This window comes from Vombatus ursinus, unplaced genomic scaffold, assembly GCF_900497805.2.
Source record: "Vombatus ursinus unplaced genomic scaffold, bare-nosed wombat genome assembly UNPS02014801.1, whole genome shotgun sequence".
NCBI lineage: Eukaryota > Metazoa > Chordata > Mammalia > Diprotodontia > Vombatidae > Vombatus > Vombatus ursinus.
The window spans coordinates 11,970,953-11,990,781 of record NW_020954579.1 but is presented as its reverse complement, the minus strand read 5'-3'; the positions used below and the strand labels follow the sequence as shown (position 1 = coordinate 11,990,781).

The 19,829-nt window shown below is 36.9% G+C and overlaps 1 protein-coding gene across 8 annotated transcripts in view; it reads right to left on the bottom strand.

Moving 5' to 3' along the window:
* TANC2 (tetratricopeptide repeat, ankyrin repeat and coiled-coil containing 2) overlaps window positions 1-19,829 on the bottom strand; it is a 519,058-nt gene that overhangs the window by 295,538 nt on the left and 203,691 nt on the right. The window contains exon 1 of one of the 8 annotated variants that reach the window (XM_027872933.1): window positions 3,210-3,272. The exons of the other annotated variants lie outside the window; for them this stretch is intronic. The gene's annotated coding sequence lies outside the window, so the exon portion shown is untranslated. Of the gene's footprint in view, window positions 1-3,209; window positions 3,273-19,829 lie in introns of those variants that run through there. 8 annotated transcript variants of the gene reach the window in all.

Below are 19,829 nucleotides of genomic sequence, written 5' to 3'. Positions count from 1 at the left end.
CTAGAACTGGAAGGGGATATTAGCGAGCTAGATTTATGGTGTATTTCTTAGTGATATACTCTCTACACAAGGACAGTGGTGGTAACAACCATACTAAGTATTATTTGCATAAGACAAGAAATGTTAGGCATTTGGTCTGAAAGGAATTCTGCTTTTCCTAATATTAATAGTTTTGTTGTTGTTATCATCATCGTCATTTTTTATAAAAATAAATCTTGAGATATTACAGATTTGCAATATGAGTAAGAAAAGTAGTGAATACAGTTGATTGAGAAATAGCTTTTTAAATAACAAAACAATTGATACTTATGTATGATCCTTTAAAGTTTTGAAAGTGCTTTATTTACATATAATATCCTTTTAGCTACACACAAAACCTAGTGAGATAGGTATTATAGGTGTTGTAGCTCCTATTTTACAGAAAAAAATAAGGCTCAACAAGGAAATGCGATTTGACTGTTGTCACACAGCCAGAGAACATCAGAAGCAGCATCTAAATACAGGTCTCCCTGACTCCAAACCCAGTGCCCTTACTATTGTTTTAGACTGTCTCTCAATAGATGATACCTAAGGTCTTTTTCATCTATGAGATTTTATAAATCTACAAATCTATGAATTAACCAAAGCTGATTCAAGCACTACGTCACAGCATAAGGAACTCTATCCTCCGAGGTCAGAGAAAGACAAAATAAGTATAGAAAGGCCCATAAATATGGTCATATGTCTAGCTGGTTTTTGTTTTGTTTTGTTTTGTTTTGTGTACGTGGGCTAAGGTGGGCAGGCCAGACGAGACTTGTTGCAAGGGTAAGAATACAATGTAGAGACGTATAAACACTGGATAGCTCCACTCATACATTTCTATAGCAAAAACATTTTAAAAATTAAACTCAGGATAGCTAAAATTAATTTAATTATAAAATATCAAGTTACATCATTGTCTAATGTAGGGACAGAAAACTTCTAGAGCACATCTAGGCCAAACCTAATCTTTGACTTAATTTTATCTGTCCTGTATGTCAAATTTCCTAAAATTAAGTAATGCCCTTACCTCTTTCTGGGTTAAGAATCAAATGGAATTACATATATATTTTTAAAAGTCCAGAGATTAGGAAAACTGGAGGTGAGTTTTGCCAAGGGGGTACACAAAAAGGGAACTGGTAGCCATAGCAGTGAGACTAAGCCCATAAAGTCAAAGTTGTTAGCCAGCATGGTAGTTATTGTTCAGTCATTTTAGTCATGTCAGACTCTTCATGACCTCATTTGGGGTTTTCTTGGCAAAGATACTGGAATGGTTTGCCATTTCCTTCTCCAGTTCATTTTATAGATAAGGAAACTGAGGCAAACAGGGTTAAGTGACTTGCCCAGGGTCACACTGTTAGTGGGTGTTTGAAGCTAAATTTGAACTTAGGTCTTCCTGACTCCAGAACCCAAGCTCTATCTACTATGTCACGGAGAAGCACTGAAAGGGGCAAGATTGAACCTATTTAAGAGGCTATTAGACCTTTCAAGTGCTGGGATAGATCAGGCACAGGTTTTAGTCATTTACAGAGTGACAGAAGATAAAACTTTGATCCATCAGACTGGACATATGAGATAGGGGATAAAAGCTCCTTTCACTTAAGTAGGGGCATTGGGAGGGGTTAATTTGAGACACTGGTTGGGAAGGACTTTGAAGACAAGGGATATAACAGAAGCCTACAGCAGTGGGAGGCAAGTGGGACAACCTAAAGGTTACTGTAAGGAATAGTTCCTGGACAGACACAACATATGTCTCTTTCTCTGTTTCTCTCTCCTCTCCCCCTATCTTATCAGCTGGCTCTCTTCTGATAGATATTTCTGATTCTTTTTCCATTTATCTTTTGCTCTTTTCTTTCATCTATGTCAGGGGTTCCCAACTTTTTTCAACCCAAGTACACCCTGGCTTTTCAGTAAACTAAAACATACATCCCCTACTTCTCTCTCTTTCTCTATCAGTTGTTCATCCCTCTGCTCCTCTCTCCCTTTCTCTATCAGTTGTTCATCCCTCTGCTCCTCTCTCCCTATCTCTTCACGCTGAGAGGTTAAGTGACTTGTCACACAGCCAATGTGTGCAAGAGGCAGGATGCTTCTATCCTTCCAGTAACTTCCCCCTTTTCTCCCCTTTCTCCTCCCATCTGAAGCAGCAAGAGATATCCTGAGGGAAAGAGAGTGGGTAGCATGTGCCAGGCAATCAAACCACTGCTGCCCGCCACCACCTTGACGACAATCTCCCCTTAGACCCTGATGGAGATATAGCACAAGACTTTGAACTGGAGAGCCTCTGGAATAGCAATGCTTCTAGCCCAGTGCCCACAGACATCACATCATTCAGGAAAGCAGTCCCTGTGGAGATGCAACCTGGCAACTAATCCCCCAGGTGCTATAGCCACAGCTAATGAAATCCCAGAAAAGCAAGTTCTTGCCACCAAAGTGCTTGGCATCGTCAAATGGTTCCACATCAGAAACTGACAGGATTTTATCAGCAGGAATGACATTAAAAAAGAGGTACTGCCATCTGGACCATGGGGCTTTTTTTTACATGATTTACAGCTTAAACTTTCCATATGTGTGCCTGCCCCATTAGAATGTGAACTCTTACTTTTTTGGGGGGGACTGTCTTACTTTTCTATGTGTAGCCCCTATTTTTATCACTTAACAAAGTGTTTTGCACACAGTAAGCATTTAGTAAATGCTTTATTCATTCATTCATCTGTTAGTCTTCCTCTCTTCTTCCTTCCCTCCCATTTTCATCCCACCTCCCTCTGTGACTCTGTCTCCCTTTTTCAATCCATTTCCTTTCTTGTCTTTCTCCCCTCTCATATGGCTAGTGTACATCTCTACTTGAATAAGTTACAAGAAACCATCTTTTTTTGGATAAATCTGGGGACAACACATCATTGGGGGAAGGGTTGAACCAAATAAATAAATAAATATATATAGATATACATATATATCATGATATATGATGCAATGGAATACTATTGTGAAGTAGGAAATGAGGAAAGGGCAATTTTAGAAAAATCTGGGAAGACTTGCATGAACTGATGCAGAGTAAAGTGAGCAGAACCAGGAGAACTATTTACATAATAATACCAAGACCGCAAAAACAAACAACTGTGAAAGATTTAAGAATTCTAATCAATGAAATGACCAACCACAATTTCAGAGGCCCAATGAAGAATACTACTTACCTCCTGTTAGAGAGGTGATAGCCTGAAGATGCAAAATGAAACATATATTTTTGGATATGGCCAATTTGGGGATTTGTTTTGCTTGACAATTTGTATGTGTTACAATTTGTTTTTCTTCTTTCCTAATGAGACAGAGAGGGGAGGGAGAAAAAATAAAAGTGTATTGATAATAAATAAATCTAGGAGCAGTGTCATGAAAAATAATCTCCTTAATGGGATTGGTGACATTGGTCTTGAACACCTATTAATACTTGCTGTGAGAATCAACTAGTACCCTACAATGATGAAAAAGTTTTTACACTCATGCCTGTGAAAGTGGTGTAGCTACAGAAGACAGAGGAAAAAAGAAAATTGCTTGGAAAAGTAACAGGGACAAGATGTGCAGGAAATAGCAAAAATGTTTCTAAGGCTTGCACAGGATAGCAAGCTGCTAGAAAGGAGAAAGCAGAGAGCCAAATTACAAATGATTCAGAACTTTTGCTTTTTCTAGTATAGCCTTCATAATAGCTGACACCTGGACCATTGCAGTCATTTTTTTTTTCTACACAGTCTGATTGTTCAAGGATATATTTCTATTATGATTATGTTTTGATGTAGCACTAATTGCATTTCCTTTGTTAGTAAACAATTTCACAGTTACAAGGAACCATATACTATTCATCAGAATGGTGTCCCCTGAATAAAGTGTACTGAGAACTCCATACATAGGGTGAAGAATCAGACTTCTTAAAATAAATGTTCATGAGCCAATTTCCATTTCTAAACTAAATCATGTTCCACATAAAATCTGCTTGGAGTTACTCATACAGTTTTTATTTAGTCCCAGTTCTTCACACATATACACACACACACGCAATGTAACCAAGATTTTTTTTTAAAGGGGAGAAGGACTTTGCAGTCCTTAATAATACAGTCCTACTTAATATTAACTAACATTCATACATTTTATCAATGGGAAATTGGTTGAAAAAGGGAGACAAAGTCAGAGAGGGAAGTAGGATGAGAATGGGAGGGAAGGAAGAAGATAGACTAACATTCATATAGTTCTTTATGTTTATAATGGACCTTTTTCCTAACTATCTTGTGAGCTGGGTAGTGTAAATATTATTATTTTCATTTTATATTGAAGAAACTGAGGCTAACTGACTTGCCCAAGGTGATACAACCAGGAAGTGTCAGAGGCAAATTTGCATCGTTTCCTGACTCCAAGTCCAGCATTACATCTATTACACCATACTGCTTTTATCAATTAAAAGAGAGCATGCATGGTTCCACTTATATTCCTTCAGATATAATAAATTATATCCAATGTGTTAGATAACATGTAATTATTAGTTCTAACTTCCACTAGCAGTATCAGAAAAAGATTCCACAGGTGCTGAATAAAAGAATGCTATTTAAAGTAATTAAACTAATTAAAAACAGAGAATTTATTCTTCTAACTAAAAGATGAAATTAGTAAAGGTTAAGAAAGGAGATACAAATATCATCTAAAATTTACTTCAGAATTACAAGAAAGGGTTAATGCTAGGAAAGGGGAACTAAGAAGAGGCTAGGGAAGAACTAGACTTGCTCTCCAATTAATTAGATGAGATTATAACAACAGGCTTGAAAGCTGCAGATGTGACTAACCCTTCCCAGCTGCTCCTGACTTTTTTTATTGTGTTTGTTTATTTAGGGAGGAGGTGAAAGGTGTGGTATATATTATGGGAGAAACACTTCAGATTTAAGGCCTGTATCCCATAAATCAAATCTATGAATTTAAAAAATACATTTATTAAGCAAGTAGGTGGGTAAAGAATACTTTTACATATTTCTATAGGTATACAGTTTTTTTTAAATTACCTATATACTAATACCTAATTAGCATGTACAGAGGGAAAAGAGCTTGCCTCCAAGGAATATCTGATCCCTTATTCTCAAATCTTTCCTTTGATAGGGAGCATTTAGAATCAATGGTGAGAAGAGAACAGGATGCCAAACACAAATCTATTCTCATGATTAAATCCAAACATAAACCACGTGAAAGGGGAAATAAAGGTCCAAAGATACATTCTACTTACTCTATGGCCCTTCTCATGCTTCTGGATGAAATCTTCTGCTAAGGCAACTGATAAGTATAAAGAGAATATAACTATAGAGTCACAGTTGTAATGCCTCTAGGCAATGCTACCTGAAGAATGCACATGCCATTTATAAAACTAGTCTCTCCTTAGATGATTGCCTGAAAGTAATTAGATGTTACCCTGTCTAGAAGACAGCAAGCACCAAGAGTAAAACATGGAGTTGAAGCAGGAAGCCCCTACCAATCTCCTCTGGGGATTAGCAAAAGAAGTGATGGTGGAGTGTCATAGTAAAATGGGAATGGATTTCTACAGGAGGAATTCATCATGATTTGTCACATTCAATCTTTTTTTAAAAAATCAACAGTATTTCATTACACTGGATTAGTTGTTTTCTTAATCCCTTAGCAAAACAAGAAGCAAAGTATCAAAAAGCAGTATTAAAAATGCAAAACAAAAACCCTTTGGAAAGATAATCCTGGATAAGAATGAATGTCTATTCTGACTTTGAAGTATTTGAAGAAATGATAAAAGTTACCTGGGACAAAAGTCAAATATAAATTAAGTTTGGAGTGGCTCTATCTCATTTGTTTCTGTACCATGCTTATAATGGTGAATGGAATTTTTATTAAAAGAAACATTTTGAAACAACACATAAGCTACTAATATATCTACAAAAAGTTTAACAGAACCACCAATAGAATATTATGGAAAATGAAAGGGAGTAAGTGCTTACACTGGGAAACATCATAAAATGAACAAAAGTGTTTTGAACAGAGTTAACTAAGTCTTTAAAAATATTTGAAACATGTGCCCCTTACTCCCAACTCACAGTTCCTCTTTGGGTGTCAGGAAGGCCTGGCTTACAGTATAGTGGCTATGTGACCCTGGGTAAACAACTTACCCTCTCAGTAACCAATGCACTTACAATCTCAAAGGATATAAAAATGCTGAGAAGGTACTGATCTGAACAGGTAGAGGGAGTTTTCTCATTGGAAGGTCCCCACACCAATGAAATCACATATCCATATTCACATACTCAAAAGAAGGAGTGATTTGATGGGTCTTCTTGCTCCTCTTATACCCAAATGATGGTTTTGGTTCTATGTCATCTGATGAAGCTCAGGTGTAATCCCCCACTTACCGCAACAAAGAGAACAAGGAAAAGTTGCTGTTTGAGCATGTCCTTTAGCAAGGGGCCATAGCACATATCCAACAAAAAGGGACCAGAGTGCATGCTCAGCTCCATGAGAAGTGTTCCAGTCCACACAAAGGTAGGGAACAGGTTGCAACTGTTGCTTAAGCTTTGCGGAGTTTCTAATAAGTTGTTGTTCAGTGGAGTACAGCTCTTTGTGACCCCATCTGAGGTTTTCTTGGCAAAGATACTGGAGTGATTTGTCATTTCCTTCTCCAATTCTTTTTATAGATGAAGAACTGAGGCAAACAGGGTTAAGTGGCTTGCCCAGGGTCACACAGTTATTAAGTGTCTGAGGCCAGATTTAAACTCAGAAAGATGAGTCTTCCTGACTCCAGGCATGGCACTCTATTCACTGTACCACCTAGCTTTCCTTCCAATAAAAGTGCTTTCCAAATCCCTTCGTCCCTTTGGAGGAGCACCAAAAAACAACCTTCCAGTCCCTGGGGGAGTTAATTTGTTTACTTTTGGATCTACTATCCTGGGGCCAAACTACCTTGATTAGTGACTGAGTAAATGCAAATTAAACTAGTGCTCCAAATCTAACCAGCCCTAAGCCTCAGGCCAGATCATTAGACTGTGTTTTACATACCACCCAGACATTCAAACCAACCTTTTTGCCATCGGCTATCCTAAAATCAAAGTGTACTCTCCCCATTCCTACTCTCAACTTTTAGTTCTGGGCTCAGGAATCAATCTAATACTGCCATTATTCCCAGAAAAGGTTTGTCACTTAGCTGTTCTACGGCAGCTAGAGAGTACAGTAAATAAAGCACTGAAGAGGAAATTAGGAAGACCTGAGTTAAAATCTGACCTCAGACACCGTGTGACCCTGGGCGTCATTTAACTGCTGTCTGCCTTTTTTTCCTCCTCTCTAAAAGGAAAGAAGGAAAGGAAAGAAACAAATTAAGTACCTCTTATGTGCCACATACTGTGCTAAGTACTTTACAAATATCGTATCATTTGATCTTCACAACAACCTCAGGAGGCATTTGTGGCTGCTTAATCGGTTCAGTCTCCTCCAATTCTTTGTGATCCCATTTGGGGTTTTCTTGGCAAAGATACTAGGGTTGTTTTGCCATTTCCTTCTCTATCTCATCTTAGAGATGAGGAAACTGAGGCAAAAAGAGGTGACTTGCCCAGGGTCATGAAGCTAGTAAGTGCCTGAGGCCACATTTGAACTCCAGGGTCCGTGCTTTATCCACAATGTCACAAACTTGGTAGGGATAATAACAGCACCTTGAAGTACCATGTAAATGCCAGCTATCTTTATTAGTGTTTTTTATTATTATTATTATGCATCAACTTACTATCTTTTGACTATTTATATGCTCTATTCCTTGGTTACACTCCCATATATCTACAATCTCTTCATGAGTACAGATTTCTTGAGGACAGAAGCTGTCTCACTTTTTCTGCCTTTGTATCCCTCGTGTTTAGCAAAGTGCTTGTTCCATTGCAGATACTTTAAAGTACTTTTTGAAAATTCATGCATTAATTTATTCATTTTAAGTTCTACGACTCCTCTCGCACAAAAAATTTCCCTCTAGAACTAAAAGAGCCCATCTGTCATTATTCTCTCATATATGGTATAGATAGAACCATTAGGATATGATTCATCTCTCTAGTACCAGTTCTAACCTGCTTCAATCATCTATTGTCTCTAAGGGGTCTAGATTCCTTCTAGTTCTTTTCCTCCAGTTTGAACCAAAGCCTTTATACCCTCTTTGTCCAGCTTAGAAAGTAGAAGGGAGGGGAGGGGAGAAAACCAGAGAGAGGAAAGGAGAGAAGCCTTAAAGCGCTTCATAAGTGTGGAATACAGAGAGGATTCCATTCTCATTTCGGGTCTGGTCAAAACATGGTACTCATTTCCAGTCATAAACTTGTCTGTGATGTCACCCCATTACCAGATATCTAGGGGTGTCTCTGGGAAAGTATTTGCAAATTTCAACAAAGAACATTTTATAATTTTAGACAATTTTATTATCATTTCTTCCGTCACCTCTGCCTCTATTTCTAGTATACTGTGCAAATACGGACTTTACTTTTAAACATATCAGCTAGTTGAGGTACAAGATAGCAAATCAGACCATTTCAAATCTCTTGAAATCAAGTGGTTGACCTATAATTCCATAGTACGGGACAGTTAAATATGTAATCTGAGCATCTACATTCTGAGAGAGATTTCTAGTGTGCCCTGTACATGCACACACACATACATACACGTGATTTTATAAGAAATCTTAATTCACACAACAACTAAACTAAGGACTGATGTTATTTTTTTAAAGGTTTATTTTAGAGTTCTTAATAATGAGTATACCTAGTATATTTAAAATTATTTCATTTACAAAAATTTATTTCTTCACTGTTAAGGAACAGCATAACTATTCAGGAATGTATCAACTGTGTAAAGCAAGACACACCTTCAACGTAAAAGGAGCAAAGAGCAGCACAGGATTTTCAGTGATGAGTAATTTGGTAATTCCAAATAAAAAAGTGTTTAAGTAAGTCCATAATAATATTATTAGGAACTCAGTTTCAGACAGGCATATTTTATATATATCGTGAATACAAAAAGAGAAAGGAAATGAATATGAAGAGACCTGCTAATAAAAAACTTCAAGGCTATTTAACTGAATAAAAATTTTTTTTGGCATTGATTAAAAGTCTAACACTATTTTTTAAAAGTTCTTTGAAAGGGGGTATTAAATGGAAAAAGAATCCCTTTACAAATGATCATGCAATATATGTCATTAACATTCTTATTTGATTTTAGTACATTATCTTAGGCTATAGGATTCTTGTCCAAGTTGCAAATGTTCTTGTTTTGTACTAGAGACAATATTCACAAAAATGGATGGAGCATTAAAAGTAACAACTGAGTAACAGCAGAGTAACAAAATCAAATTTCTTGGTCAAGATGTAAATTGGAGACAGACCAGCTACCCTAAAGGCAATATTCTCTGAAGCAATGTGAATTAAAGAATAATCCTTTAATTCAAGAAGATGAGCAGCTGAGAGAAATGACAATGTCAAAGCTCTGATGAAAGGGATTTTTAGGAGGAGAAAGCTGAAAGATCATACTTCAAATCTTCTAATCTTTAAAAACCAAGTTTACTACTTGTAGTCCATCTCTAAGTAATCATGATTTGCCTAAAACCTAAAAAGAGAAAGTTAATTAGAAGCCATAAAATGAATATTATGCCTTTTTAAGAATACCCAGTCTGCAAATTTAATTTTTCTTACGACAGTAATTACCAAACAGTTTAAAAATACCAATTAGAAGGTGGGTCTCCAGTTTATTCTAAACTCACCCAGTAAGAATAACAATTTAAAAAAAAATTTTTTTTTAAAAATCAATGTTGCCAACAAGTTCAAAGCCAACAAAAATTTCTAACTATGCAGGACAAGCATTTTGAAAAAAATAGAAAAGAGTATTTCTTATGATCAGGATGAAGGCAAACTGAATCTCAGTTTCTATACTACTATCATAAATAAAATCTTAGTTTCAAGGATGCTGCAGTGAGAAAAAAAAAAGATCTATCTTAGTCTTAGGATCCAAAAAAAGAAACAATCTGACCTTCAAAAACTACAATAAATAAGTTACTCATCCACCCCTTTAGTAACAGAATTTTCTTTTTCCAACTGTGATATTATTTTATGAGGGTCACAGTATTTTACAAATAATAAGAATTTATCAAAAGCATTTAATATCAAATTAAATAGGTATGTTTAATGATAACCTCTTAATGGCTTCCTCGAAAACTCTGATTGTCAAATTGTCTTAGTCTGCATTGATTTTTCTACAGAGCTCAAAGTAGGCCTAAAAGCTTGGAGAGCCAGAATCCAAGCAACACACAATTTTCCATTCAGTATACTCACAGGCTTTAGTTTTCCTTCTTCACAAATCAATAACCTGTAATCTTTTCCCCAATGCACCTAAACCTCTTTCTTATCCACAGATAACCTTGCCATCAGAGCTGGCTCATCAGTGACGATCCACACCTTTTTCTTCTCTTGCTAGCTCTTTACACGGCCCAGAACCTCACGGTGCCGTTACAGGTGATACTTCTTTTGCAGCTGATGTCAAATGTGGTCCCAAAGCACAAGATATTCCCCAAGGAATCCACTATCCCAACAACATCACCTGCTTCTTTGTAAATCTTTCATTTACAGCTGATGATATTCAAGAAAGGCTCTACAGGAAGAGTTCTCATTAGATAGCTCAGCCTTAGATGGGTTTTTCTATCAGAATACTGCAGCAATGTACTTGGTATGCATCCCTTTAAGAAAAAAAAAAAAGGGAAGTATTTTTGCACAATTTCTTCTATGGCGCAGTTCAGTTTGCCCTTCAGTTAGAACAAACTGCTGGAAAAACTGGTTTCTAGGTTTCTAATGGCGCAGTATTAGCAAAATGAATGATTCACGGATGTTCTTCTTAACATTCAGGAGTAACACGGAAGACTAGCAATGCAGCCCAGGTCTGGAGCTGATGAATGGTGCAGTGCTGCTGTTGTCATAGCAACTAAGAGGGGGGAAAAAAAAAAGCAGCACCATATAAGGAGCTGTGACATGGATTCTGGGAACAATTTATATTAAAAAGCTGTAAGCTCTTCGTGCCTTAAAGCTGAAACCTCTTCTATTATAGATTTTTATTCAGCTTTTGCTCTTGAGACTTCTTGAACCCAAGTAGTATAAATTTATGTTTGTGTAACTAGCTATAAGGGAATAACTCCATTTCGAGAAAGAAGGAATGATTAATTATACTTTAGCAAGACAGTGCACGCCTGCAATATCTTCACAATCTATTTGGATAAAGTAGGAATTGAACAGAAAAGAGGTGAGACAGAGAATTCAATTTTAAATATACAACATTACAGGACTGACAAGCTGCTTTTTAGAGGATAAGCATCAGATGCACCAAACTGCAGCACCATGAACTGGATGACTAATAAAGCAGCACTGGGATAAATTCCAAAGAGTTCTACTGCCTCCCCTACACCTTCAAGATACACAAACATTCTGAGGTCACCAACCCAGTGCTAACCTGTTTGAATGTACATGGCTGGTGCCGGTGGCAACAGGAACTTTTGTGCCACTCTTGACTGGTATAGTATTTGTTTCTTCCTGCTGTTGTTTCAAACTTTTCCCAACTGAAGCCAAAATCTATTCCCTTCCCCCACCCCCCATTACAGCTAGTTTTCACTACTGAGAAAATCAGAACAAAACCTTTGCCCTAAGCTATGAGCAATGAAGACTATGGCCAGAGGTGGTCACAACAGGAATGCTGGCTGAAAGAATATAGCATGGTGATTGCAGCTAGTGACTATTTCTGTCCTGGGCATGGTACTGTATTCTAAACTACAGAGAAGGAACCTAAATGCACTTTCTTTCTATACCAACAATTACACACACACGTGGAGTAATTTTATATTTGCTAACAAATTAGGTTTAATTAAGGTTATATTAAGAGATGTCTATTCATATACATCTAATGAAATATATGGATTTATACATACACATATGTATGTACATATGTATGTAAATATATATATATATATGCACACACAAATATGCATGTGTGTGTGTATTCCTAAAACACTTATCATGGTAAAGTGACTCCTGGGTTCATAAGGGTTGCATCATTAGAGGTCAAGCATTGGCAAATTCTTTACCATGGTGGAAAGGCTTAGATTAGTATTAGTATTATATCTCTTTTTTTTCTGACAACTACCTTAGCTCTAAGTACAGAAAGGCTAATGATCAGTAGGGTGACCCTATGGTGATGAATTCTTCAGGCATGGATATGAAACAATGCATGAAATAAAGTAAAAGAAAAAATGGTCCTCCTTCCTGTATGACTACACCTTGTGCTTCTTAAAACTAACAAATAAATGTCATGCCTTTTTTTTATACTGCAATAATTTTTCCACTCCACCCTCTCTTGAGATCAAGACAATTACACAAAACATATAATATAGAAACCTTGAAAGGCTGGAGGGAAGGAAGAGAGGGAGTAAATGATGAAGGGAGAAAGGAAGAGAGGAAGGGAGGAAGGGAGAGAAGAAGGAGGGAAAGAAGGAAGGCAGGCTTTTTTTTTTTAAGTAAAGCAATTGGGGTTAAGTGACTTGCCCAGAGTCACACAGCTAGTGAGTGTTACGTGTCTGAGGCCACATTTGAACTCAGGTCCTCCTGACTCCAGGGCCAGTGCTAGATCCACCTTGACACCTAACTGCCCCAGGAAGGCATTTCTTAAGCCCTTACTATATGTTAGGCACTGTGCTAAGTGCTGGGGATACAAATACAAAAATGACAGTCTCTGACATCAAGGAACTTAAATTCTAATGGGAAGAGACAGACAGACAGATAAATAAATAGTATTAATATTACTGAAATGATAAAGAAACCTAGAGCAAGAGTTAGAAATGTGGTGCTGATAGGGGACCAGGGGTTTGGGGTGTGGGGAAAAATTAGCACAAGAAGATGTACGGGGTAGATAGCTAGATGGCATATAAAGCATTATCTGATCTGGTGGTCTGGGCCACAGTGAGTTGGGTTTGAGCTCATTCACTAATCAAGAAAACAGCCTATGGTTAGAGTTCCAAAGCTAAGTAGATTAATTCCCCCAGGGCCTAGGGACATTTATTCTGATAATATGGTCCATAAGTGCTGTTTCACATGTGAGAAAGAGTGCATCAGAAAATCAGATGGTAAGATGGTTGGGGTAGATGGTTAGATGGGATATGATATATCTTTTATCCTGTAATATTGGTATAACCTTTGCAGAAGCACACTAACCACCCTCTCTTTCTGTTTCAGAAATATTAAGAAAACATATTTTCTAAGTGTCTTGGTACAAAGTTCTTTTTCTTGTCTGAATACAAAACCTCATCTGTACTTAATTCTGAGGAGACAATACTCTGTACTAAAATATTTTTGCCTTATTCTTACCGCCTGATGAGCACAGAAGGAAACCTCCATAAAAACAATTAGTGTAATGATCAGATTAAGAGGAAAAGTCCATTGTTTAATTCTAAGTATCATTCCTCTTTTCCCACCCTTAGCTGGAATGAATGGTTTCAGAAAAATAATTCTCCATGCAGGAGTTATTACCATGTTTCTGTTTGAGGGATCAAAACTCTTACCTAAACTTTGTTTTCCTGCTTAATCTTGATTATGGGAATTTGTCTTTGTTCTTGATCCCTATAAACTGTAAGAAGAAAACGGCTTGGGTCAGAGAGATTTTTCAAAAACAGTATGGATGTCTGTCCCTTTGAATTTCTCTGCAAGCAGAGATTAAGCTTAGAATTAGATAATAAATATGTCTCTGATAAACTTCTAGACTTAAAAAGTACATAATACTGAGTATTTTTTCCAAACTATTAATCATCTCAATTAGTTTCTTTGCTGATTCTCTGGAGTTTTTGACATATATCAGGATATCATCTAAAAATAAAGTTATTTTTGTTTCCTTTCTGCCAAGGTTTATAAGTTTGACTTTGTTGTCCTGTCTTTCTGTTAAAGCTAGCATCTCTATAACAATGTCAAATAATAGTGGAGAAAGGAGGTATTCTTCTTTTAACTCATGTGTGTACCAGGAAAGCTCTTAGTCTTTTTCCTCCTGCCTCACTAATGACAGGTACATAATGATGGAAAAGAAGCAAGTGGTACAGAGTCACAAATTCTGCAGATCATCTTAAATTTTAACTTACTGGCAACTCCACTTGTGAGATACTTGTTCGTTGACTGATTATAGTACTGAAGGAACTGAATTGTATCCATTTTAACATTCTCACTATAAGAGAAACCAGAAAACCAAGGAAATTAGAGCTAAATGGATAGATGGCTCACAAATGTTTCTTGGAGAGAAAAATAACAGAGAGGCAGCATGGTTACAGTATGAAGAATAAGAGAGTGGAAATCAGAGGGCCTGGATTCTTATTTATACCACTTACTACCAGTGTGTGATCTTGGGCAACCATTCAGCCTCTCTAGGCCTCAGTTTTCTCATATGTAAAATAAGGAAGACTGGATTCAATGACTTCTAACATTCTTCCTAGCTCCAAATTGATGAGTGCATGAATTAATTTTGTTCTATGTTCAAAAGCACCATAAAATATCAATTTATGGGACATGTGGTCATCTTACATTCAAGTGACCATGATAAATACTTGCAAAAGAGCCCTCATTAAAAAAACAAAACTGCAGCCTATACACCAAAATCTGTTACAGAGAATGAAATATATCCTAAGAAGACCCTAAATATTCAAATAAACTGATACATGGCAACTTCAATGCAAAGGTAGGCATAGGCAAGATATATGCTGGAAAATCTGATTCAGGAGTAAGGAATGATAAAGACTTAAAGGTTTGTAAACTATACATCTCAGAGTCTAAGTCCTCTACTATGTAAAATGGAAGACAGTGATATGTCAATCAATCAACAAGTACTTGTTAAGTACCTAATATATGGCAGTCACTGTACTAGGTGCTTCAAATACAAAGAAACAAAAAATACTTTCTGGTCTCAAAGAGCTCATATTCTAATGAGGGAGACAACATTTAAATTACACACATACATACATACAAACAAACACACACACACACACACCCATATGTAGAGCAAATGGAAGATAATTTCAGTCAGAAGGCTCTAGAAGTAGGAAGAGGGGATCAGGAAAAGTACTCCTGTGGAAGATCTGAGTCCTTAAAGGAAGCTATAGAAACTAAAAGTAGAGGTGAGGAGGGAAAGCATTTCAGGCGTGTGAGAAACCCAATGCAAAGGCACATAGACAAGAGACGCAGCATCATTTGACAGTAACAGAAAGTTCACTGTAGCTCAACTGCAGGGTGTATAGAGGGAATTAAAATATAAAAAGACTGGAAAGGTAGGAAGGAGCCAGGTTGTTGGCAGAAGACTTTATATTTCATCCTGGGGGTAAGAAGGAGACACTGGAGCTTACTGAGTAGGGATGACATGGTCAGACCTATACTTTAAGAAAATCATTTTCGCAGCTGGGTGGAGGATGGATTAGAGTGGGGAGATAAAACTTAAGACAGAGAAACCAATTACGAAGTTACTACAACAGCTCAGGTATGAAGTGAAGAGCTCTTAATGTCAGTGTGGTAAGTTGAATGTTATGAAGATAAAAATGATAAGATCTTACAATAGATTGTTAATGTGTTATTAGTGGGAATGAGGTTGCATTTCCCCTGCACAAGTAAGAGTATAGTGGTGCCCTTGATAATAACTAGAAAGTTGGGAAGGAGGGATGATTTAATAAGCATAGATAATGAGTTCTATTTGAACATGTTGAGTTTGAGATGCCAACAGGACACTCAATTTAAAATGTCCAAAAGGTAGTTGGTGATATGGGACTACATAGCTTAGAAGATAGATTAGTGCTAAATGTATAGATTTGGAAATCATCTGCATAGAGATAACTGAACCCACAGAAGCTCACGACATCACCATGCAAGACAGTATAAAGGAAAAAGAGCAGGGCCCAGGAGAGAATCTTAAAGGATAGCCACAGTTGGTGTATATGACTTAACAAAGACTGAAGAATGGTCAGAGAGATAGGAGAACCAGGAGAAAGCAGTGTTACAAAAACCTAAAGAGACTATCTAGGAGAGTAAGGTAATCAATAGTGTTAAAGGCAATAGAAAGGTCAAGAAGGATGGGTATTGAGAAAAGACTATTAGATCTAGTAATTAAGAGATAATCGACAAGTTTGGAGAAGTTTCAGCAGAATGATGAGTTACAGTTGAAAGGAAACTAGTATGAAGAGTAGAAGAAAGGAAGTGGAGGCACTGCTTGAAGATGGCCTTGTCAAGGAGTTTAGCCATGAAAGGGAAGAGAGTTATAGGATGATAGCTACTGGGGAAAGATAGATCAAGTGACAGTTTTTTAAGGATGAGAGAGACATAGGAATGTTTGTAAGCCATAGGGAAGCAGCTAATATACAGGGAGAGATTGAAGATAAATGAGAAAAAGAAAAGGATTGAGTATGTATGTAGAGAGGTAAGGAGAAGAGGTACCACTTCATGTGAGACTGGTGAAAGAGGAGAAAGTGGCATGAGGCATCTGGGTAATGGGAGATGAAGAGGAAGGGAGAAACTCTTGGTGAATGGCCTCAATTTTTTTTTTTCAGTAAAACATGCAAGATTCTCATCTAATAAGGTGGGGCAAAGGGAGAGGTATAAGAGGTTCGAATAACAAAAAAGATTTAGAAAAGCCACAGTGATTAGTAGGATAGTGAATCCATTATGGTAATGTAAAATGACTTGCTACAGTAAGGATCCAGTTAAGATTATATAACCTAAGTTTATAATAACTACAGATTCATACATGGATTTGAGATTTTGCCAGCTTCACTCAGCAGCGTATGAATAGAATCCAAGGCAGCAGATGCTGGGAGTAATCCAAGTTTGGGGCTTAGAAAGTTAGGATTTGTAATAGGAAAAGGGGACAAAGGACTTGAGGGAAGAGAATAGCGTAAAGCTGAACTGGTTCACCAAGGATTGTAAAGAGGGAAAGGACAAGAGTGGACAGTGCAGGGGTAATGGGACCTGGGAAAGAACACAAGGATGGAGGGACTGGAGATCATGGTGAGAATGAAAAACAGGGTTTGGAGTTGGAAGGCAGAAAAAGAGGTGGAATGACAATAGATTATGATTTTTTAGAGTTCATGAATGTGAAATTGAAACACTTGTGGGTGATGGCAAGTCATTGAGATTTCACTGTTTTGTGGTTACTGGTCTTTCCATTTACACTGTTGTAGTCACTGGTGTATATAGCTTTTCTAGATCTACTTATTTAATTTTGAACATTTTGAACAGCATTTTCTATGCTTCACTGTATTTATGATGTTCACTGTTCTTCATAGCAGAGCAATATTCCGTTACATTCACATACCACAATCTACATGGCCATTCCCCAATGGATAGGCACATACTTTGTTTCTAGTTCCTTGCTACCACAAAAAAAAATACCATAAACATTTTGGGGTATATGGAACTTGTTATTTTCTCCTACAATCTTTCTGGAGTAAATGCTTAGCAATGGACTATCTGACTCACTATCTATGGACATTTTAGTCCTTTATTTGAATAATTGCAAACTGCTTTCCAGAATGGTGGTTCTAATTCACAATTCCAACAACAATGCATTAGTGTGTTTGTCTTTCATAGCCCTGACAACATTGACTATTTTCATCTTTTATCATCTTTGTCAATTTGCTGGCTGTGAGGTGACACCTCAGGATTGTTTTGATTCGCATTTCTCTTATTGTTAATGATTTAAAGTATTCTTTCACATGGTTGTTAATAGCTAACAATGCTTTACTTGAGAATCATTTTCATATATCCTCTGCCCACCTTTCTAGTGGAATATGGCTTTTGATCTTGTATAAATGGTTCTCATTTACATAATTTCAAATTTGCCCCTACCTACACACCTCAATTAGCTTCTATAACAAAGGCATATACAAAATAATACTTTTATGTAAGTCATAAAATACACTAAAATGCAGACATATTAAATACCATACTGATGGAGTGATGGGACCTGGACCTCTAAAAGAAAAAACCATGTCTCTGGAAGCAACCCAGTCCCTGAATTTTCCCATACATTCCAGCAGCCCAGTACCTCATTGGCACCTCCACCCAACATACCTGGCCCACCCCCGACTACTTTGTACGTACAAACCACTCCTTAATCCCACAGAGATCACTAATAAGCTTACTTTTACACCTTACATTCACTGTTGCACATAACCCACCCCAGAATACTTACCACTCCTTAATCTCTCTCAGAACCCTGATCTTTTCACTGTCCCTTTTGTATATAAGCATCAGCCTCATCCTCATTAGTTTGCAAGTTCCCTAACAGTTCTACATAAAGTTTGCCTGCACCTAGACCAACATCTTATACCCTATAACAAGATAAAAGTTAAAATGGGTACAGAATTCAGATATAAAGACTGATACTATAAGCAAACTGGAAGAGCAAGGAATAGTTTACCTTTCAGATCTATAGAGAAGGGAAGAATTTATGACCAAATAAGAAATAGAAAACATTATGAAATGCAAAGTGAACAATTTTGATTACATTAAATTGAAAAGTTTTTGCACAAACAAAGCCAGTGCATCCAAGATTAGGAGGGAAGCAGAAAACTGGGAAAGAATTTTTACAACCAGTGTCTCTAGTAAAGGCCTCATTTGTAAAATATATAGAGAACTGAGTCAAATTTATAAGAATACCAATGATTCCCCAATTGATAAATGGTCAAAGGATATGAACAGGCAGTTCTCAGATGAAGAAACTAAAGCTATCTATAGTCATACGAAAAAATGTTCTAAATCACTATTGATTAGAGAAATGCAAATTAAAATGACTCTGAGGTACCACATCACATCTATCAGATTGGCTAACATGACAAAACAGGACAATGATAAATGTTGGAGAAGACGTGGGGAAATTGGAACACTGATACATTATTGGTAGAGTTGAGAAAAGATCCAACCATTTTGGAGAGCAATTTGGAACTACACCCAAAGGGCTATAAAAACTGTGCATGCTCTTTGACCCATCAATACCACTTCTAGGTCCGTATCCCAAAGAGATCATAAAAATGGGAAAAAGACCCACATGTACAAAAATATTTATAGCAGCTCTTTTTGTGGTGGCCAAGAATTGGAAATTGAGAGGATGCCCATCAATTGCGGAATGGCTGAACAAGTTGTGGTGTATAAATGTAATGGAATACTATTGTTTCATAAGAAATAATGAGCAGGCAGACTTCAGAAAAAACTTGGAAAGACTTACATGAACTGATGCAGAGTAAAATGAGCAGAACCAGGAGAACATTACACACAGTAACAGCCACATTGTTCAATGACTGACTTTGATACAGTTGGCTCTTCACAGCAAAGCAAGAATCTAAGACAACTCCAAAAGACTCACAATGGAAATTGCTATCCACACCCAGAGAAAAAATATGGAGAAATATAGAGATCTGAATGTAGATGGAAGCATACTATTTGCTCTCCTTTTCCTCTGTTGTTCTGTTTTATTGCCTCATTCTCATGGTTCCTCCCATTAGTTCTAATTGTTCTTTACATCATGACTAACATGAAAATATGCTTAACATGAATATATTTCTAGAGCCTGTATCAGACGGTATGACATCTTGGCTGGGGGGTGGGGGTAGGGAAGAAAATGCAAAACTCAAAATCTTATAGAAGTGATTGTTGAAAACTAAAAATAAATAAATTAATTATCCAAAAAAAAAATAATAAAGTTTGCCACTTGACTAGAAGATGGTGTGTGAATTCATTCCTGGCAACTCTTAGTAT